We start from the raw sequence: 24,096 nt of genomic DNA, 5'->3' as shown, positions 1-24,096 counted from the left end.
AGCCTAAATTATCTGTTCGCTAAGTTGAGTGTATCCCAGTGTAAATTCACTCAGTAGGTTAAAGAAGTGGTGTTTGATCCGTCTTAGTTATTAGGAAAAAAGTGGCGGTGTTGTGATCCGCCCCTGTGCGTTAAAGCAGGAGACATGTGTTACTATTTAGTTAGAAAGCGGGGTTTAAGGCCTTGTCACCGGCTGAGGGCCGTGTGTGTTCCGGGCTTGGCAGCTCCACTTATCCCTGGACATGGGGGTGAGACCTGTGAGGGCAGGAGATCCAGGGTGGTAACCTGGGGATTCGGGACTCCTAAATAACTAAGTCAGGGTAGAAGTCCCTGTCACAGTCTAAAGTCTGCATAAAAGCAGGATCGGTTGCTTTCGCCAGTTAGATTCCGAGCTGAGTTGAACCAGTGCCTGATGCAGAAAGAGGACTGTGTAGTGTGTGTGAAAGCGCAGTTTGAGTCTGTGTCTCGTATGGGAGTCAATTAAAGTAACAAAAAGAATTTGTGTCTAAAAGTGTATGTTTGTGGTGTGTAGAAATTGCGGCAGGAGGCCGTGTCACGAATTGTTGCAAACTGTGAAGTCAATTGGGGGGTTTAATTTGATGGGAAGATGGATGGAGCCAAATACAGGGCAATCTTGGAAGAAAACCTCTTGGAATCTGCAAAAGACTTGAGACTGGGGCGGAGGTTCACCTTCCAGCAGGACAACGACCCTAAACATAAAGCCAGGGCAACAATGGAATGGTTTAAAACAAAACATATCCATGTGTTAGAATGGCCCAGTCAAAGTGCAGATCTAAATCCAATCGAGAATCTGTGGCAAGATCTGAAAACTGCTGTTCACAAACGCTGTCCATCTAATCTGACTGAGCTGGAGCTGTTTTGCAAAGAAGAATGGGCAAGGATTTCAGTCTCTAGATGTGCAAAGCTGGTAGAGACATAACCTAAAAGACTGGCAGCTGTAATTGCAGCAAAAGGTGGTTCTACAAAGTATTGACTCAGGGGGCTGAATAATTATGCACACCCCACTTTTCAGTTATTTATTTGTAAAAAATGTTTAGAATCATGTATGATTTTCATTCCACTTCTCACGTGTTTGTGGCTGTAATGTGACAAAATGTGGAAAAGTTCAAGGGGGCCGAATACTTTTGCAAGCCACTGTATAACTAACTGAACCGCTTAATCTTGGTCAATCATGCCATGTGTCACGGTCCGGGTGAGTGCAGTGTTTTTCCATAGAGCAGGGGCTCCACTTCCGGGTGCAATCTCCATTCAGCAGTCTCACCTGTCTGCAATCAAGCTACCAGTACTTCAGACCAGCACACTCAACATGTCGGCGCCAGATCTACATCTAACCAGTGTTAGTGTTAGTATCAGGCTGCCAAGTTTTCTTGTGATTCTCTTGTGATTCTCTTGTTGAAATTAGCATTCTTGCTTAACTTTTGTCTCCTTGTTCTAGTAACCTGCCTGTCATCACACTTCACTTTTGAGCAATACTTACCTTCATTAGGACGCTGGTCTTCCTGCAATTACGCAGTCTGGTTACGCTCCATTCCTCTCTACACGCCACCTGTCTGCCTCCCTGTCACAGCTTCTGAAACTCATTTGGATCTGTACATTTGGACTCAAACCTGACCTGGACCTTTTGGTCTACCCTCCTTCCATGTCGTTCTCTGCCTGGAACGAGTAAGCCATTAGAAACACTTCCAACCTTACTTACCATTAATCACTGGAACCAGCTGACTCTTTGTCTCCTTTTGTTGCAGTGACTCTGGACACCTCCACCCGAGCCACAGGCCCTTCTCCCCTTGAGCCTGTTTCATGGACTTTTGAATTAACCTTAGCTCACAGATTAAGCTTCACGTTTTTGACTTTTCAGGTTGTTCCATAGTTCACAGATCATAGTTGTTACTCGAAGATTTTCTCCCACTCTGTAAATAAAGCATGGTCTTCAAGTTAATCTGAGCCTCCCTCTGTGTCTGCATTTGAGTCCTTTCTCCTGGTCTGGCCTCTTAGCTGTGACACAATGGTCCACATGTGGGAGGATATCCTCACAGGGCACAATCTATTGTGCATGCATACAAGAATGTTGGGGCTATAAAAACTACTGAGTGCCATTTTGAGTTGCCACAATGAAACTTTGACAAAATGCCCATGACTCTGATGAAGGCCACGTACTACATGTAGTACAGCTGTTCTTTGTACTACATGTAGAGCTGCGGCTTCAACCTTTTCCTAATGGCCTTCCGTGTTGCGTCATTTTTTGACTATGATTTTTGGGGTGTTTCCTTCAAACAATGTGACATCCATTATTTCCTAACATTACGTAGTCCATAGATATTCAGTATGATTTTGCCCCCATTCAAATCTGATGTGTTTTCAAAGTGTTCCTTTCAATTTCTTTTTAAACAGTACTGTGTATTTTACGACTATACAAAGTTCTTTAATGATCTGTCAGTCACTTTGAGTCTTTTGTTTTCTATAGAAATACTCCAACATAACCAATGAAGGCATGACACTGAGACCGGTAGAGAAACAGACATGGGAACAAGACAGGGTACATTGAATGCAGAGACAAGAGTAAACGTAGGGATAAGACTGAGTAAACATGGGGCTCCCCTTTTCCATGCTCCATGATAACAAACACCTACAGACCAGAAAACAAATCTAAGAAGACCTAAGAAAACAAATCTAAACAGAGGGACCATAAATTCAATTCAATTTTATTTATATAGGGCCATATCACAACAACAGTCACCTCAAGGCACTTTATATTGTAAGGTAGACCCTACAATAATACATACAGAGAAAATCCAATGAAATGACCCCCTATGAGCTAGCACTTTGGCGACAGTGGGAAGGAAAAACTCCCTTTTAACAGGAAGAAACCTCCGGCAGAACCAGGCTCAGGGAGGGGCGGGGCCATCTGCTGCGACCGGTTGGGGTGAGAGAAGGAAAACAGGATGAAACACATGCTGTGGAAGAGAGACAGAGATTAATAACAAGTATAATTCAATGCAGAGAGGTCTATTAACACATAGTGAGTGAGAAAGGTGATTGAAAAGGGAAAACTCAATGCATCATGGGAATCCCCCAGCAGCCTACACCTATTGCAGCATAACTAAGGGAGGATTCAGGGTCACCTGGTCCAGCCCTAACTAGGTCATTAAGGTCATTAAGATAAGATGGGGCCTGATTATTTAAGACCTTGTATGTGAGGAGCAGGATTTTGAATGCAATTCTGGATTTAACAGGAAGCCAATGAAGGGAAGCCAAAACAGGAGAAATATGCTCTCTCTTTCTAGTCCCTGTCAGGACTCTTGCTGCAGCATTTTGGATTAATTGAAGGCTTTTCAGTGAGTTTTTAGGACTTCCTGATAATAGTGAATTACAGTAGTCCAGCCTGGAAGTAATAAATGCATGAACTAGTTTTTCAGCGTCACTCTGAGACAGGATATTTCTAATTTTAGAGATGTTGCTCAAATGGAAGAAAGCAGTCTTACATATTTGTTTAATATGTGCGTTGAAGGACATGTCCTGGTCAAAAATGACTCCAAGGTTCCTCACAGCATTACTGGAGGCCAAGGTAATGCCATCCAGAGTTAGAAACCATATTTCTAAGATTTTCAGGGCTGAGAACAATAACCTCAGTTTTATCTGAATTAAGAAGCAAATAAAGAAAAAGGAGGTAAAGAAACCACAGAATATTAAACAAACCAGAATCAAAAGTACAAACATATTTACACTGGGTCTACAGTAAAATAACAAATGAAAAAGTTCACAGGTTAGAATTAAATGTCATTCATATATATTTCACCTCTGTAATATTCTTGATATTTATAATTGAGGAATTTTTATATATTAGTTCTATTACTTAATTAAATGTGTAAACTTTGTAATATATTGTATTACTTAATTAGTTTAGTCCGTTACTGTTACTGTGTTGGAGCAACTGTAACCCACATAATTTCCTTAAGGATTATTAAAGTATTCTGATACTGATTCTGATCTGTGTTGACCAACAGTCAATATATGAAATTAAATAGCCATGAAATTCAAGCTGGGTGGAGAAAACTGTGTAAGGTTGATAAAGACAGGGGCTGTGAAGCATGGAATCAAAACAAACATACATTGTGTATTTTTAGTGCATTCCTTCCTGGTATAGAAATGTAAATATAAGAAAGTGTATATAAGTACTCATCTCTACACTGGAGGGTTGAAGCTACAGACTGACAGTTAAAACAGTAGAAGAATCTACAGGCAGGTATGTTACAAATATCCTGAGGATCTTCTGTTATTTCTTTATTGAACTAACAGTCACTTTCGTTCATGTGTTTCTTACAGAGACCCTAAATATCATCATGAAGCTGCTCACTGCGTCTTCACTTCTGTGTGCAATGATGGCTCCGACTGCCGCTGATGGTAAGTAAGTAAAAGTATGTTACCAGTACTATACTTAATGTTTTGTATGTCAATTGGCTATATAAAGCTGACCAAATAATAATTTCTATTTTTAAATAGATGGGTATTTAAAAATAGAAATCTAAAGTAAGAAAATGACACATTTTCCAATTGAAATCTGCTGAAAAAGTAAAACTAGTGCCAATACAAACAAGTTAATGACCATAATTATAATTATTCTAGTAAAGGGGGAAGTGAGTCAGCATTATGTCACACAGTATTTTTGCTTTGTCTTGAAGAGTGGTATATTGTCAGGAAGTCTGCATCTTGTCCCTACGGTTGGACTGAGTACAACGACCAATGTTTCTTCTATGTTTCTGCACCCGTAGCCTCGGGTGATGCTCAGGTAATAACAGTGATCAGGACTCACCAGTTACTGTGACTGTGTTTCTTTGATATTTGGATAAGACCTTATAATGACCAGGGGTTTTTTGTTTTGTTTTTTTAATAATTTTAAATTGGTAATTAATACAATTTTATTAAAGCCATTTTACTGTTACAATTTGTCTAAAATGATAATAGTATGTATTGATCATTATTAATGTTATAGTTTATTGATTCTTAAACATGTTACAATTTATTCTAATATCTATTTAAACAGTAACACAATTTAAGTAAAGAAAAAACAAAACTAACAAAAAAGCAAACAAACTAAAGTCTCCAGTTTCACATTCCTACAATTTATGTCATGGATAAATCACCTGTCAGTTTTTGCTTCTTATACTTATTATTAAATATACATCCAAGCTTATAAAAGCAAATGTTATTAAAAAAAATGTTATAAAAACTAATGTTAATAAGTTCAGTAAATGGTAAATGGTTTTAGCCACCAACATTAACTGCATAAAATAATTTTGAATTATAAATTATTGTAAATTTATTAATTACTAATCATTTAAATTTTATTAATAATTAAAAAAAAAACTTTACTATTTATTATTGTTTGTTGCAAGGTAAAATGCTTAATTAAAATAAATAATTTGTCAATGTAATTATTTCTTTGTATGTTTTATTATTATTTGTATGTTTGCTGTGGTGTAATCTTGAAGGTTTTTTATTTTCTTTGGTAACTCTTCTGGTTTTTTGTCCACTGTAGAGAAACTGTCAATCCATGAGTGCAAACCTTGCATCTGTACACAGCCTTGAGGAATACCAGCTGATTCAGAAGGTGATATCTGATGGCAGTAAAGCCAGTGGACGAACGTGGATTGGTGGTTCTGATGGTCAACAGGTATGCCAGGCTGCCAGTTAAAAGATGAATCTATCCATGGATATTTTACACTAACACATTGCACACTACTTGTCAAAAGTTTGGACACACCTTTTCATTTTTTTTTTATGACTATTTACATTGTAGATGCTCGCTAGACGCATCAAAAGATGAATTCTTCAACATAGCCACCCTTTGCTTTGATTACTGTTTTGCACACTGTTGGCTTTCTCTCAGTGAGCTTCATGATGTCAAGGTTGAGGATACAGGACCCAAACGCTGGACTCTTTGAATGAAGGCACTGTGTTTATTTACAGTGCAGTAAATAAGAATACGACAACTGATCCCTGTGTGCGCTCCTGATGTGTGTTTCCCAGTGTCTGTGCTCTTCTCTAGAGCCAATATAATACCTTACACATAAGTACAAACAGAAACTTCAAAGGCAAAAAGTTGTTATGAAAAATGTGCTTATCTCTATTTTAATTCTTTTGATGAGTTTTTATCAGGCTGACTATTACATATACAGTTCATTACCGGACAATGTCAGATTTAAAATATTACAAAATCCACAAACCAACAAATCAGAGCAGTTCATACCTACATAATAGTATTTTTCCTCACCTGTGTATAGGGACGAGCGGGACTGGAGGTTAACAGTCAAATATATATAAATTCCATTATCACCAGACTAGCTTTGTTAATTACTGGTATGAATGCTAAGTCAAAACTACTTACGCTTACTTTGCGTCAGTGGCATTTCTTCAGTGTGACCTTGGATGTTTTGTTGATATTTCAGCCAATGAAGGAAGCCTGCCAGAAGCAGCAGTAGAACCATCATAGAAACACCGACACCAATGCAGAGCTCCAGGTACAGGTGAAAGTAACTCTCTTCAGTTTGAGCACGAGTTCCCAGACTTCTAACAATGAGCCAGCTCTCTGCTGATTCTCCAGTATCAGAGATGCTACATTTGTAGACTCCTTCATCAGATTTGGAAACAGAGGGGTTCATCATGTTTCCTGTTGGACTATGGCCAATGGAGATGCCACTTTTATAGAAATCAGCAGTGAAGTTAGAATTTTTGTCCTTTTTTCTACAGTGTAAGGTCATCTTATCTCCCTCCGTTACAGGATTCACAGGACTGTCCAGGATCACAGGACCACCTAAATGGCACATGATTTGTTAACATATAAAAGTTTTACCTACAACACAGGAGATTATTTATAATTTTAAATAAAATTTAGTGTAAAACTTATCACATTTACCCTAATTAGAGTGCACATAAATTTGTGTTTATACAACATAACAACACAAACAACAACAAAAAAGGTAAATATTATATTACGTACTTGGCTAAATGTGAAACATATTGACCTACAAAGTCTGTAAAGTTTAAATACGAAGGGGTAATTCCCTCTTTGCATACCAGTTACAGTAATGTTGACAGAGTTGCTTCTTTGGATTCCTCCCATTTCACACCAGTATTCTCCACTGTCACTTGATGGATAAGCATTAATAATATTGCAAGGTCCAGTAGATGTATCCCAGGTAGAAGCACATGGTCTAACATGTCCCTTTGTCTTTTTCATCACCCTCCATCCAGTCAGTCCATTCAGTCCTTCACAGCTAATAGAAATTGACTCTAGTTCAAAGAACTGCTGTCTATTTGGAACAACCTGAGGAAAAGCTGAATCTGAGACAGAAATCACAGGATAAATTGAAGATGACAATGAAAAAATGATCCAGAAAAATATTTAAAATAATAACTTTTTTTGAATATGACAACATATAAAACAAGTTCTGAAAGGCTGCTAAAAGAGGCACTAAAACATATGGCTGGAGGAACATTTTGGATTTAATTAGGTTAACTGGCAACAGGTCAGTAACATGATTGGGTATTTAGAAAAGAACATTTTAGAGAGCCAAAGTTTCTCAGAAGTACAGATAGGCAGGTGTTCACCAATCTACTAAAAAAACATTCATACACAAATTGTGGAACAAATTAATAATGTTACTCATTGTAAAATAATAAAAACGTTGAATGTGTCATCATCCACAGTACATAATATAATCAAACGGGTCAGAGAATCTGAGGAAATTTCTGTGTCCAGAGGACAAGGTGAAAAATTAATACTGGATCCCCATGATCTTTAAGCATGAACTCCTTCTGAAATTGCTGTTCAAAGAAGAAGCCACATGTGAACGTGATTGACAAAAGCATCCATCTTTTTTCAAGAAAAGCTGATTTAAAATCGCCTCAAAGTATAAAACTAATCTGTGGTCTGACCAATATAAATTTGAAATCATTTTTGGAAAACTTCGATGGCACATCCTTTAAGCTAAAGAAAAGAGGAACCAACCAGTTTGTTATCAGCAATCAGTTTAAAAGCCTGCACCTTTGATGGTATGGGGCTGCATTAGTGCCTATAAACTGGCACCTTGCACATCTGGAAAGGCACCATCAGTGCTGAAATGTTTATACTGCTTTTACATCAATATATGCTCCCATCCAAAACAAGGTCTTTTTCAAGGAAGGCCTTGCATATTTGTGTAAGACAATAATAAAACTGCATCCTGCATCTTTTGCAACAGCATGCTTCATAATAGAAGATTTTAGGTTGTGAATAGACCTGCCTTCAGTCCAGATCTTTCACCAACTGAAAACATTTGGTGCATCATGAAATGGAAAATATTCTTATCTGATGTGCACCTTCTATGGTATAAGTCCAGTAACTGGTCTCCTTAGTTCCCAGACGTTAAGACATTATTAGATTACTGTTAATAAGAAAGGGGGTGCTACACAGTGGGCAACATCTGTTTTGAAATGTGTTGCTGACATTAAATTTAAAATGAGTTAATGTTATTTTTCTTTCTCATAATGGTAATTTTTCTCAATTTAATAATTTAAAAGACTATAAATATCATATGTGAGTATGAGACATTTTTTTCTTAGAAATGAGGCTGAACTATATTTTTGCTACAAATACATCACCACGAACATTTAACTACTTACCATGTCTTTGGAAATCACCAAATCTGACTGTTGTCACCAACAGCAACAGCAAATTCATCACTGGAAAAATTAAGAAACATGCTAATAGCATAAATGTCATATTTTTAATATTTTCTTTTGAGTTTTTTCTTCTTTTATATTTCTCTCATCACTTGCATTCACATGTTTTCTGAATGACTGACTAAATATCTTTTTGTAGATAGGCAAACTCAGTACTCACGCAGTTTGATGCTGGGAGCTCTGACCTCCATGTTGTCTTGCTGCTGACTGCGTGACTGTCAGACTGAAAGAAAATCTATTGTTCATAGGAACTTCCTCTTCCTGTGCTTCTTGTGGTGACTGAGAGAGCAGCAGGTCTTCCTATCTGAGAAACCCTTCTAACAGATATATATTCCTCATTATATAACATAAGAAGAAAAAAAAAGGTTAAAAATTATTTCGAGTTTGTCTGACGTGTGCGTGCATGTGTGTGTTTGTGTGCAGAATAAGCACAAAAGCACAATAACAGAAAAAGCTGTTCGGCAATGGCAGAGAAGATCTGACAGGTTTTTAATTAAGTGTGTTGTATAACTGGAAAGCACAACTCATGTTCCCCAGTTAAGCTTTTCTTGTGCACCTGTTGTTAATTTCATTAAAGCAGTTTGAGAAAATTTCAACCATTCTGTGTTTCCAGATATTTCCAGAGCTAATCCTTTTCATTTTTTTTTTTTTACACTTTGTTAATCAGCAACAGGAGTATAACAACATACTTTTTGGATCAAATCTGACCTGTTTTGACATCTAACATTAGAAGTTGTCACTGTGAGCTGCTAATAATTTCCCGGTGAGTTCCATGTTCTCCCAACATGCTCTCACTCCCAAAGCGTAGCATTTTCTGCTAGGTGACAAATCTTCCGTACAATTTATTTATTAATGTTGAATTCTTTCGCAGCTGCTCTATTCCCATGTTGTTGCAGTATATTAATGACTAACCTCATATTTTGGATGGATTATCTCAGTTGTTCTCCTGACTGACGTTTGGTCCGTTTACAGCATCCTGCCATGCGATTGCATTTGTCCCTAACCATCGGGAACCCTCACGTTAACTTTTATCAAGTGGAAAAAAGTTAGAATTCATCCTCCAGCTTCACTGTCTATGTTATGCTAACATATCTGTGTCGCTAGTAGGGATGGGTATCGTTTAGGTTTTATCCGATACCGGTGCCAAACCGGTACTTTTGAAACGGTGCCGGTGCTTAAACGGTGGTCAAACCGGTGCTTAAAGAATGGAGAACACAAAATTGGTCCAAAAACCTCTCATGTTCAGCTGTTTTTTTTGTAAAAAGATAACAATGTTAGCCTTTTCTGCAGCTATAGGGCATATATGGTCTCACTCTTGGCTGGAAGCAGTGCTTAAACAATGGAAAAAACACAAACTTTGTCCAAAAACCTCTCATGTTTAACTGTTTTCCACTTTTTCTTTGGTCATTTTAGCCTTTTTGGCCAGGGTGAAGGGAGTATCTGCCATCAAACAAGAAGACAGCCGCATTTAACTACGACATGGTTTGCTAGTTCACCTTACATGCATTAATGTAATAGCGTGGTTAGCCTACTCAACGTTAATTACACACAAACAACATGAAGCTACTCACAGAGGAGAACGGCTGCTGCTGCCATCCGTCATCATTTCTGCTACGCTGACAGGGCTAGGGGCCAGGACTCTCCTCTTCGGGTTTTTGGGGGATGTTGCTAACTCCGGGTCCGATAACAGGCACCACACCCGCAGTAGATGTGCACGGTGTGAGGTCTCGCAACAAGCGATCAAATACTGCGCATTTCTCGACTTTAAAAAAAACCCCGCTATGCGTCGCCAGGTGTTTCATCAGATTTGAGGTGTTACCTCCTTTGACAGTATCACAGTATCAGCTTAAAGCACTTGTTGCAGGCTGCTGAGTTTGCATCTTTTGCTGTGAAATACAGCCAGACTTTTGACCGCTTCGCCTTGGGCATTTTTAATCTGTAGCTCTGCTCTAAAAAGAACGTCACGCATACCTGGCCCCGCCTACTATCCTCGAAACGTAAAATGATTGGCTAGAATTGGCTCAGGAAAAAAAAAAGCACCGAAATAAAGCACCGAAATGTGCGCTGCTTTTCGGTCTGGTTACTACCGTTTATGTCAGAACCGGTGCCATCATGGCACTGGACACCGGTACCCATCCCTAGTCGCTAGCGATCATGTAGCAAATCTTTATATACCAGCTAGTCCAACTTCAGTAACCCTACAAACGTCCCTGCTGTTTAGTTTTCTGGACTGGGACAAAAAATTTTGACTACCCACCAGGTATTATAGGAAAAGCCATAAAGCCTTTGAGTAAAAACAAATGCTGTTGTGACAGTGATGTACACTGTCTTGTTGGTATATGTATGATTTCTATATATTTTACATCAGATGAAAACTTTGGTTGTAAGATTCAGATAATTATTTGTTAAAAGCTAGATATTTTAAATGAGAATAAGAAAGTATTTCTTTGTGCCCCCCTTTCCTTGTTAATGCCCTACCTGGCCCCCTGGCAAAACTTTGCTAGACCTGCCCCTGCACAGTTACCAGCTGTCAGCTACGTAGAAAAGGATCCTGGTGTTATTTGTCTCTCAGAAACAGTTCATAACTTCCCTTCAACTCATTCATGTCACCTAAAAGGTAAACCTGTTTCTCCATCACCTGTTCAGCTCTGATGATCCAGTAAGGACATCTCCTGGTTTCATCTTCATGTTTCCCTCTCACCACATCTCCAAACCGATATCATGACCAGCAGCTTTTACAGCTGTGGCTCCAGCAAACATCCGCTGATATTATATATTAATATTAAATAAATTCTAACAACAGCTGATCGAGCTTAAAGGTGCTGCTGTTGTTTAGCGCGACATCCGCTGGTTTCCTCTTTCTGGCGCAAAGTGGGCGATAAATAAACAAGAGAGAAAAGCCGATCAGCTGATCATTGATCAGTTTCAAGACTGAAGTAGCAACAGGAGAGGGAGGGGGGCAGAATGAGAGAAGAAGAGGCAGCTGACAGCGTAAAGACGCAGAATAACTTCAGCTTTGTGTCTTTTTCCATCCTGGCTGAAGTACGGGACAAACTGTGTTCCTTTTCAGCTCAATGCGAAACGCGTAATATTTTCTTTGAATACGGAACAATTGCGTTTTTTAAGAGACGGTTGGCAACTCTACAAACTAACCTTATGAATAAAATAAAGCTCACTATCAGTAACATCACAGCACCCACCCAGCTGTATAGAAACTCCGTCATGCTAGCTAGTACGCAGTACGAGTTATTGTAACTGACTGTAAGAAGTCAGCACAACGAAAATAAACTCCACCTAAACTTGGTTTATATCTGACCCAGATAGACTGCAGGTCATAACTTCTTACCTGAAGTTCAGTTCACCTGACACTCGGACCAGCGGCCGCCTCGGGTCTCTCCTCCTCCTGCCTACCCTTTCCCTCATCCACCTGCTGGCCTCTGTGGAAGCTCTGCCATAGCCACCACCAAACAACTGACTTATTTTTACACACCGGCCAGCATCTGGACAGTCCACCACCTTTCATTGTTTATACCATTACAAAAAAAAGAACAACCCCCCCCCCAAAAAAACAAAAACATCAGCCCATAAAAACTAAAAATTTTTCAGAAGGAATTTCAGCAGAAAATATCTGTCTTTTAAAAAGATTTAATTTGATTTGGCAGTTGAAATTATAAGTTTACGGTGCTGGACCGTGATATGACACTTCAGTCAGCCTCACACCAAGGATAACCCTCTAGCAGGCTGTACAGCTTTATATAGTGGGGAAAAAACAAAGATTATTATTATGGCTTTCTGGCTCCCACACGGACATGGCAGTTTTGTCCTCTCTTTACAAATCTTCTACAGTCCGTAACCTGGTGTCTGGTATCTGCTCCCTCCTCTGTAAGAGCCAGAAAAGAAAAACACCTCGCTGCCTAGCCTTGATTATTTCTTGATTATTTAATATTATCCTACTGCTACTTAAGGACATATTGCTCGGTCTTCGTGAACTAGAAAATATCCCTGTAATCATTATCATGTGTATGTGTAAGCATGCTGCAGATCCTTCTGCACTTTACATCATTCCTACAATATATCAATCCAGACAATCATGCCGAACGAAGCTCTTGACCTTCAAAAAAAAGCAAATCTAGTCAACTTATTGTTTGTAGAGTGCATTTGTGGCAACATATATGTAGAGCTGCGTCCCATCTGGTTACTCTACCATGCAGGCCTGATTGGTGTAGTACTGCGTGGTTGTTTCTGATTGAAATGATTGCTCTGTTGAGCATGGATTGTGCTTAACAGAGCAATGCTGGATGCCTGTCACATTCACCACTGGGTTCTTAGTTTCACTGCAATTGCTCAGGTTGGCTGGTGGCAAGCTCTGGGAATAGTCCTAGTGGTTCAAAACGTCTTCCATTTATGAATGATGGAAGCCAATGCACACTGTGAGACTAAATACTGCTGAAATTTTCTTTACCCTTCCCTAGATCTGTGCCTTGATACAGTCCTGTCTACAGATGCTTCCATGGACTTGATTTGTCCTCTGACATGCACTGTCAATGATGGGATCTTATATAGACAAGTGTTTCCCTTTCTAAATAATCTCTAATCAGCTGAATTTACCACAGGTAGACTTCAATCAAGTTGTAAAAACATTTGACAGACGATCAGTTGAAACACAATGCATCTGAGCTCAATTCTGAGTGTCATGGCACTCAAAGTTAATACGCTCTTGTGGAGGTAAGCATCAACGACACAGAGCTCTCAGTTCTCACTCCTTCTTTATTCGTCTCTCTATTAACTGCTCATATCGCGCCACAAAACAGAGGAACACACTTCCTCAACACTGGGTGTGAGTGGAGCCCTCTAGTGGTCCACCACACATGCCCCCCCCCCCCCCCAAACACTCAGCAGAACTAGTCCAGGACCCGGGGCTTAAGCAAACGGCCGGAACGGCTGAACCGGGGGGTGGGGAACTGACAGAGGGCAACCCCCAGCCCGAAGCGAGGCTGCCACTGGCGGTCAGAAAAAGCTGCAGGCGACTCGGACTCCATTGATTGTGGGTCGCTCCTGGGGGAAAAAAAAGAACCCATCAGCCCGGTGGCAGGTGGGCGGCCGCGGCGAGGGGCCTGGGCCGGAACCACCTGATCCTCATGCATAACATGTGCAGGCTTAAGTCTGTCAACCGAGACAACCTCCTGCCGACCGCCAAAGTCCAAAATGAAATGTTTGTTGCCTGGTTTAAGAACCCTGTATGGCCCGTCATATGGTGGACGCAGCGGAGTCCTATGGGCATCGTGCCTGACGAAAACAAAAGCGAGCAGAGTCCAACGAACTCGAACAAAAGTGTCAGGCAGGCAGTGGTGCACAGGACCAGGAACAGGAAATGAGTCTCGTGGGGGCGTAAAAGGCAACAAAGAGGCATCAAAACATGGGGAGGGCTCTCAGGCAAGAATTCCCGGGGACCCGGAGGGGCTGGCCGAGACCAGTTCAGCCGGGAAACCCCGAGGTCTTCTTTAACCGCGCGCCACGCAATCCCAGCAAAACCCACGGAAGACGGTCGACCCAGTCGCCACCTGTCAAGGAAGCCCGGAGCGCAGCCTTAAGAGACCGGTGAAACCGTTCGCACATCCCGTTAGCTTGCGGGTGGTATGCTGTGGTGCGGTGGACCTTGACCCCCAGGCCGTCAGCCATGGCAGACCAAAGCTCAGAAACAAACTGGGGCCCCTGTCTGAGGTAATGTCAGCAGGGGACCAAACGTGAAACCCACGCCGACAAAAATGCTCTGGCCACCGCCGCCGCTGTCGTGGGACGCCAGGGTACCGCCTCCGGCCACCTGGTCGTGCGGTCCACCACAGTCAAAAGGTGCGTGAAACCCTGTGACTGCGGCAAGGGACCAACCAGGTCCACATGAACGTGATCGAAACGCCTACCGGGGATACGGAAAGGTTCGAGGGGTGCCTGTGTGTGCCGGTGGATTTTCGGCGTTGGCATGGGATACAAACCGCTGCCCATTCTTTCACCGTCTTTGCGAAGGCCCGGCCAAACGAACCTGGCGCTGACCAGCTTGACCGAGGCCCGGACGCGGGATGAGAGAGGGCATGCACCGAGTCAAAAAACGACGACGGCGCCATGAAAGGGGAACCACTGGGCGGGGCGGCCGGTGGAAACGTCGCAAAGAAGGTGCGGACCGCCGTCCCACACCGGGGTGTCCTCCAGCACGAGGCCTGTTTTCGTTGACTGAAGGGCCAGGATGTCCGGGTCAGCACGTTGCTCGGCGGCCATGGCAGCGTAGTCGATGTCGACATACACCGGAGAAGCCAACACACGTGACAGACAGTCAGCGACGTGATTGGACTTACCAGCCACGTGCTGAATGTCTGTGGTAAACTCTGAAATGGCCGCCAACTGGCGCTGCTGGCGCGGCGCTCCATGGGTCAGAGACCTTGGACATCGCAAACGTCAAAGGTTTGTGGTCAACGACGCAGTAAAGTTGCGACCCGAGGAAAAACGAAAATGTCGTGGTGGCGAGGTGCAGGGCCAGCAACTCCCTGTCAAAAACACTGTACTTGCGCTCGGCATCCCGGCGCGACGACGACTGAAAAAGGCGAGCGGTTGCCAGAGACCTGAAACCCGCTGTTCCAACACCCCACCCACTGCCACGCCGGACGCGGCCGGTGGTCAACGCGATCTCCGCCAACGGAAGCGGGTGTGCCAGCAGGGCGGCGTCAGCCAGCGCAGACTTGGCTGCGGAAAACGCATGGACGCGTTCCGCAGCCAGTCAACCGGATCTTTGGCTGTTTTACCTCTTAAGGCAGCATAGAGCGGCTGTAGCAGGTGGGCAGCTCTGGGGAGAAAGCGGTTGTAAAAATTTATCATCCCCAAGAACTCCTGCAACGCTTTAACCGACGTGGGGCGCGGAAAAGCTGAAACGGCCTGGACTCTGTCGGGCAACGGAACCACACCTCCAGCGGAAATGCGGTGCCCGAGGAAATCCAGAACAGGCAACCCAAACTGGCACTTGGAAGGGTTGATGATCAGGCTGTGCGCTGCCAAACGCTGGAAAACCTGGCGCAGATGGGACTCGTGCTGGCTCGCTGAGCAGCTGGCCACCAATATATCGTCCAGATAAACAAAACGAACGGCAGCCCACGCAAAACTGAGTCCATCAGCCGCTGAAAGGTCTGGGCGGCACCTTTCAGGCCAAACGGCATGCGCAAAAAAACTCGAACAAGTCGAAGGGGGTAATGACAGCGGTCTTAGGAACGTCTTCGGTGCGCACAGGAACTTGGTGATACCCCCGCACCAAGTCAATTTTAGAAAAAATCGACGTTCCGGCAAGATTGGCAGAAAAATCCTGAATGTGGGGGATGGGGTAACGGTCATTCTCCGTGGCATTATTTAAACGGCGGAAATCTCCGCATGGCCGCCACCGACCGTCCGATTTGGGCACCATGTGAAGCGGAGAGGCCCATGCACTGTTCGAACGCTGTACAATGCCAAGGCGCCCATGGCTGCAAACTCTTCCCGAGCGACGGACAGTTTCGGGGGGGTCAGGCGCGGCGTCTTGCGCACAACACCGGGTCCCGACCGTGGGAATATAATGCTCAACCCCATGCTTCGTTACCGTGCCAGAGAAATCAGGGACAGACAGCGATGGAAACTCTGAAAGCAAACGCTGAAAAGCATCCCCGGAGGTCACTACATTAGCCCGAATCAGGGGCTCGGCAGCCCGAGTAAAACAGGGTAGCGAAGAAAACGAGAGCATCAATTAAACATCTGTTAGCAACATCGACAAGCAGTCCATGAGCGCACAGAAAATCAGCACCTAAAATAGGTACAGAGCTAGCGGCAACAACAAAGTTCCACTGGAAATCCCGGCCATGAAAACAAACAGTCACCAACCTTTCCCCAAACGTTTTGATGGGAGAACCATTAGCTGCCAGGAGCTGCGGCCCACAGTTCGCTGCTAGTCCGTCGGCAGCGGTAGGGGGAAGGAGGCTCTTCTGGGAGCCGGAGTCCACGAGAAAACGTCTCCCGGAGCGCGAGTCCTCTATGAAGAGCAGCCTTTCTGTATTGCCAGCGGTCGCGGCTGCTACAGCGCGCTGGCGGGTCCGCTTCCTGGCCGTGAAAGCGCAAGGCGGCAGGCAGCGACGCGCTCTGTCGCCAAAACGCTGATGGTAGAAACAGATGTTCTTTCCGCGGTGCCGGCGTGTAGCAATCCCTGCCGTCAGCAAGGGGGCGGATGCCCCGGGGGAGGCAGGTGGAGGCGTGGAAGGCGCCGCCGGCGAGTCCATAGCCAGGGCGTGAACGTTGAAAGTGCGGCCAGCCAGGAGAATGCGATCCGCTTCTTCAGCCAGGGAGCGATAATCCTTCGCAGGCAGAAGCGGGGAGTTTGCGAGGACAGCTCTCACGGCGGCCGGTAGCTGGCGGAGGAAGAGGTGGGCGAAGAGGAATCCCCCGTCATCCGACCCGAGCAACGATAGCATGTCCTCCATGAGCTCGAGCGCGGTACCGCCACCCAAGCCTGACAGGTTGAGGAGCTTTTCGGCTCGTTCAGCGTCGGAGAGGGCATAGCGCCGAAGAAGCAGCTCTTTAAGGGCGGCGTATTTCCCTTGGGCGGGTGGGTCCCGGAGGAGCGTCATCGCGACGGGTGGTCAGCGGGTCGAGCGAGGCCACTACATGGTGATACCGTGTCGTCAGCCGAGATGCCGCGGGGGCGAACTGAGCCTCACGTACGAACCATGACGGGGGTCATGGAGCCAAAAGTCCGGCAGTTTCAGCGCCACAGCGAACGTAGCTGCAACAGGAGGCGGAGGACCGGCGTCCGCTGATGCCTCCATAGCGGAGTCTGCGTTATCTGCGGCCCGTTGCATGCTCGCGTCAGGGGTCACCAATGTGGAGGTAAGCATCAACGACACAGAGCTCTCAGTTCTCACTCCTTCTTTATTCGTCTCTCTATTAACTGCTCATATCGCGCCACAAAACAGAGGAACACACTTCCTCAACACTGGGTGTGAGTGGAGCCCTCTAGTGGTCCACCACACTCTACCTTTTGTGAAATCCTGAGATGTTCATAAAAACTGCAGGACTTTCAGCTTTTCATCTTACAACATAGAATTTTCAGACAGCCACAACATTTTTGTCACAAAGCAGCAGTATTTTTTTAGGATTTTGCATAATGGAATACAAATACAGTACTTTTTTATAGAAAATGGTTTGATCAAAATGGACAAAAATGAGCTTTTCAACTCTGTTTCTCTGTAATACTCATCCAGTTTTTTAGAAGTTGACTCAGTTTGAATAGATCTGCTTGGAAAATGACAATTTTGCTGATAATTGCAAAGGGCCTATTCTGTTTGTGATTTTATGAGGCAGGATATGTAAAAAAAAAAAAAAAGTTTAGGTGTGCAAAGTATTTCATACACATTTTGTGAATATCCATATCACATCGTAAGTGGGTCATAATTCTCAAATACCTTCTCAACATCATTTTACTAGCTTATATTTAGGTGCATGGGTTAGCATGTGTGCAGAGATTGCACAAACCAAACAAACATTTATAAACTTATTCCATTAGTTGATTTAAAAAATAATTAATTACGCCTTTTTTTTCTTTGCATATTTCATAAACCAAATTTGAATGCAGTAGTCAAATGTAATGTTTATTTGACTTTTGTCTTTTACTTCATTTTTAACATGCAGAGTATATCAAAGTCTGTGATACTCATATCCAGTGATATTCACTCGCTGTTAAAACAACAACATATGACTTTCCTTCCCTGTGCAAATACAGCAGCTGTAACACCAAACAGCTGGGCATATTTAACCAGGCTGCACTCTTCAAAACCACACACTTGAAAGTATCACTCAGCTGAGATGACGCAGTCAGAGCATTAGAAACAAGAAGCCCAACAAACCACAACGACACAGCAGAGGTTACAGCAGTGATGGCATAGAAAGGTCTCTGTTTTGATTCTTCAAAACGTATTTAACAAAGGAAAAGAATTAACACTATAAATTAGCCATATAAATTAAAAATAAAACATTTTCTGTGTTACAGGAAAATGATAAAGAGTAAAAATACACAATACAATACACAACAATGAACGCCTGGTGAGGGCCTTATAGAATGGTGCAGGAATTTATATATTTGAATTTATATATTTAAAGCAGTAATTTAAAAAAAAACTAAGAAAAGTAAAAATAAAGTTAGTTAAAACAGTAAAAGTAAGACTGACATTAGGTAAGAGAAGTGTGTATTTTTGTATTAGTAAATAAGATGTACACTAAATGAAATAAAAAAAAAGAAAAAGCTGCATGAAGGTTTAACATAAAGTATGTTTCAGATCTTATCTCTTACAGGTTTGTTCACCTCTCACAAAAAGAGTTATTATACAGCTTTATATAGAACTAGAAAGCGAAAATTTCAGAAGAAATTTTATGTGTGCCTATGCCGCTGCTAATAAGTGTAGTTTGCCATTCATACGGCTACAGAGAGCAAAACTCAGCAGAGCAGCCATTCTCCACCATGAATTATGATAAAAACAAACACCGCTCGCGCCTCACAGATGACAGCTTACAGTTTTGGGTAAAGATGAGGTGACTTCAGTACAGCCCCGATTTGCAGGCGCTGTGCACACAGGTTCATGAGCAGAAGTCCCATTGTATCAGGGCAGACCCGACAATGTTTGCATGAACATGCTTTGAAGCATTACGTTATGGACCACTTTTCACACATGGTTGGTGTACCCACACAGGCAGCCGTAGCTTTTCAACTCATAGCCCAACACACACCCAAAAGCACAGACTTTACACCCGTGGGTCCACCTCCCCTGCAGCGGCACTGCAGACCACGCCCAAACACATCAAACACATAAAATAAATATGTATGCACTTTCGCATTCACTTTTTGTTTTTGTTATTTTTACACAGTGTTCTGAATGATGAACAATGGTCTACAGCCAATCTTGTGTATTATTATACAAAGTTTGGTTGTAAGATTCAGATAACTATTTAATAAAAGCTAAATATTTTATACAGGAGTGCAGAATTATTAGGCAAATGAGTATTTTGTCCACATCATCCTCTTCATGCATGTTGTCTTACTCCAAGCTGTATAGGCTCGAAAGTCTACTACCAATTAAACATATTAGGTGATGTGCATCTCTGTAATGAGAAGGGGTGTGGTCTAATGACATCAACACCCTATATCAGGTGTGCATAATTATTAGGCAACTTCCTTTCCTTTGGCAAAATGGGTCAAAAGAAGGACTTGACAGGCTCAGAAAAGTCAAAAATAGTGAGATATCTTGCAGAGGCATGCAGCAGTCTTAAAATCGCAAAGCTTCTGAAGCGTGATCATCGAACAATCAAGCGTTTCATTCAAAATAGTCAACAGGGTCGCAAGAAGCGTGTGGAAAAACCAAGGCGCAAAATAACTGCCCATGAACTGAGAAAAGTCAAGCGTGCAGCTGCCAAGATGCCACTTGCCACCAGTTTGGCCATATTTCAGAGCTGCAACATCACTGAGTGCCCAAAAGCACAAGGTGTGCAATACTCAGAGACATGGCCAAGGTAAGAAAGGCTGAAAGACGACCACCACTGAACAAGACACACAAGCTGAAATGTCAAGACTGGGCCAAGAAATATCTCAAGACTGATTTTTCTAAGGTTTTATGGACTGATGAAATGAGAGTGAGTCTTGATGGGCCAGATGGATGGGCCCGTGGCTGGATTGGTAAAGGGCAGAGAGCTCCAGTCCGACTCAGACGCCAGCAAGGTGGAGGTGGAGTACTGGTTTGGGCTGGTATCATCAAAGGTGAGCTTGTGGGGCCTTTTCGGGTTGAGGATGGCGTCAAGCTCAACTCCCAGTCCTACTGCAAGTTTCTGGAAGACACCTTCTTCAAGCAGTGGTACAGGAAAAAGTCTGCATCCTTCAAGAAAAACATGATTTTCATGCAGGACAATGCTCCATCACACGCGTCCAAGTACTCCACAGCGTGGCTGGCAAGAAAGGGTTTAAAAGAAGAAAAACTAATGACATGGCCTCCTTGTTCACCTGATCTGAACCCCATTGAGAACCTGTGGTCCATCATCAAATGTGAGATTTACAAGGAGGGAAAACAGTACACCTCTCTGAACAGTGTCTGGGAGGCTGTGGTTGCTGCTGCACGCAATGTTGATGGTGAACAGATCAAAACACTGACAGAATCCATGGATGGCAGGCTTTTGAGTGTCCTTGCAAAGAAAGGTGGCTATATTGGTCGCTGATTTGCTTTGGTTTTGTTTTTGAATGTCAGAAATGTATATTTGTGAATGTGGAGATGTTATATTGGTTTCACTGGTAAAAATAAATAATTGAAATGGGTATATATTTGTTTTTGTTAAGTTGCCTAATAATTATGCACAGTAATAGTCACCTGCACACACAGATATCCCCTAAAATAGCTAAAACTAAACACAAACTAAAAACTACTTCCGAAAACATTCAGCTTTGATATTAATGTGTTTTTGGGTTCATTGAGAACATGGTTGTTGTTCAATAATAAAATTATTCCTCAAAATACAACTTGCCTAATAATTCTGCACTCCCTGTATGAGAGTAAGAAAGAAAAGTATATCTTTGTGTCCACCTTTCTCTGTTAATGCCCTACCTGGCCCCCTGGCAAAAGCTTTGCTAGATCCACCCTGCACAGTTACCAGCTGTCAGCTAAATAAAAAAAGGAGCTTGGTGTTTATTTCTCTCAGAAACAGTTCATAACTTCCTTCAACTCATTCATGTCACCTAAAAAAAGGTAAACCTGTTTCTCCATCACCAGTTCAGCTCTGATGATTCAGTAAGGTCATCTCCTGGTTTCGACCAGCCGCTTCTACAGCTGTGGCTCCAGCAAACATCAGCTGATACTAGAAATTAAAATCAAATGAATTCTAACAACAGCTGATCAAGCTTAAACGTGCTGCTGTTGTTTAGCGCGATAAACAAACAGAGAGAAAAGCCGATCATTGATCAGTTTCATGACTGAAGTTTGAACAGGCGAGAGAATGACAGGGAGGCTGTCATAAACTCCATCGTGCTAGCTACCACGCAGTACGAGTTATTATAACTGATTGTAAAAAGTCAGCACAAGAAAAATAAACTACACCTAAACTCGGTTTATATCTGACCCAAATAGAGTGCAGGTCATAACTTACCTGAAATTCAGTTCACCTCACGCTCCGACCGGCAGCCGCCTGCTTCTCCTGCCTTCGGTTTCCCTGATCCACGATCTACCACCGGTCGATCGGCGGTCGCTCGCCGCCTCGTTCTCCGCATGTTCTTTCTGACACACACCGGTGGATAGCTGCCCTCGGTTGTAGCTCGGCGTCAGCGACTACCAAACAACTCAGTTATTTTTTCCACATCGACCAGCATCTGGACAATCCACCGCCTTTCACTGTTTGTACCGTTACTAAAAAACCCTCATCGGCTCATAAAAACGAAAAATAAGTCCAGCTATGACCCTGAGTCAAAAAGACAGCCAGCTCGGGTTAGCTAGCTACCTGTCTAGCTCTTTGCAGGCACCGAAAACATCAGAGCTAATATGGGATGTCTTGGTAACACGAGCAGATATTTGAAGTTTACATCTGGCCAATCCACCACCTTTCACTGTTTATACCATTACTAAAATGAATAAATAAATAAATCATCGGTCAATATAAACGAAAAATAAGTCCAGCTAAAACACATACTGTCGGCGAGCGACCGGGTGCTGACACGAGTTTCACCCGCCTCAATATAAGCCAAGCCTGGGTGCTTTTTCACGAAGGGTCGCTAGCGGTGCTAGCTAACTATGCTAGCGGCACTAGCTAGCTAGCCGGCTATCAGCAACACGTAAGAGAACTGCTGCTAAATAAACTACACCTAAACTCGGTTTATATCTGACCCAAATAGAGTGCAGGTCATAACTTCTTACCTGAAATTCAGTTCACCTCACGCTCCTGCCTTCGCTTTCCCTGATCCACGATTGACCTCCGCGTTAGCAATCGCCTGCCCGGCCTCATATGTCTCGTTGGCGGCATGTCCTTTCTGTCACACACCGGTGGGTAGCTGCCCTCTGTTGTAGCTCCACCACCAAACAACTCAGTTATTTTTTCCACATCCAGCTGTAACTCTGATTCTATGCGAGCATTTGCGAGAGACCGGGGAGGTGAAACGACAGAGAGAGTCCCCTCGCTATCCATTTGCAGCCAAGTGCGGCAGCTAGCTAGGTAGCCGACTAGCTGTCAGGCAGGACTGACATAGTCAGAGCACTGTCGCTAAATATGGGATGTCTTGATAAAACAAGCAGATATTTGAAGTTTACACACCTACATTCTCGCCTGAAAATATCTTAAAAGTTTATTTTGTGACCTAGAAACACTAATAAAAGACATATAAAACGAAGTGGTGGCCGCCATTGTTCACTCTGTAGAGGCCTGCTATGAATTGTGGGATATGGAGTTTTCCACCAAGCATAGAAGCCATTGTGTTTACCGTAACTATTCAATGGTTCGCGCAACCTTAAAACCTCCAATGGTTCCTGAAAGCAGCGAGGGTGTGCGCGCCATTGATATTGTCATCATTACGGTATCCAAATAAGGGTAGACAGGCTGTACCACTCCCGGCATACCACTAGAGAGAGCCAACACACCACAAATGAAGTTTGAAATTTGTTTCAATGGGATTCAAAAGATGGCGCCAACACACCACAAATGAAGTCTGTTTATTTGGCGCCAAAAGATGAATTGGCCTAAATTTGCACTAAAATCTAAATATTTCAAAAACTATAAAAGTCATAAACACCAAAAGTCACACCATACTAGTCCAGCTTCAGCCGCACAAAATGATGTAACATATGTAACCCTATTGTCAAAACTGTTTGGCAGAGGAGCGCGGGAAAATTTTCACTAAAATATTAATATTAAAAAAACTATAAAATTCATAAACACCAAAAGTCATAGCACACCATTCCAGATCCAGCCGCACAAAATGAGGTAACATATATGAAGCTTGTCTCAAAACTGCGGGGCGAGATACGCTGCAAAATTTCAGGCGGAAAAAGGAAAATAATAACTAGAAAGCGAAAATTTCAGAAGAAATTTTATGTGTGCCTATGCCGCTGCTAATCACTGTAGTTGCCATTCATATGGCTACAGACAGCAAAACTCAGAAGAGCAGCCATTCTCCACCATGAACTATGGTAAAAACAAACACCGCTCACGCTTCACAGATGACAGCTTACAGTTTTGTGTAAAGATGAAGTTACTTGCGTACAGCGCCGATTTGCAGGCGCTGTGCACACAGGTTCATGAGCAGAAGTCCCATTGTACCACGGCAGACCCGACAATGTTT

The 24,096-nt window shown here is 43.0% G+C and overlaps 1 protein-coding gene and 1 long non-coding RNA gene across 2 annotated transcripts in view; one reads left to right on the top strand and one right to left on the bottom strand.

Annotated features, from left to right (window-relative positions):
* The window catches only part of LOC116335941 (butyrophilin subfamily 2 member A2-like), a 144,752-nt gene that overhangs the window by 32,712 nt on the left and 87,944 nt on the right, over positions 1–24,096 (bottom strand). The gene's annotated exons all lie outside the window — the stretch shown is intronic.
* On the top strand, positions 1,136–1,961 carry LOC120433136. The gene is made up of 3 exons (XR_005608349.1): positions 1,136–1,362; positions 1,456–1,682; positions 1,763–1,961. It is a non-coding gene; the product is annotated as an uncharacterized LOC120433136 (long non-coding RNA).

Source organism: Oreochromis aureus, linkage group 3 (genome assembly GCF_013358895.1).
Source record: "Oreochromis aureus strain Israel breed Guangdong linkage group 3, ZZ_aureus, whole genome shotgun sequence".
Lineage (NCBI taxonomy): Eukaryota > Metazoa > Chordata > Actinopteri > Cichliformes > Cichlidae > Oreochromis > Oreochromis aureus.
This window is presented reverse-complemented; position numbering and strand designations above follow the sequence as displayed.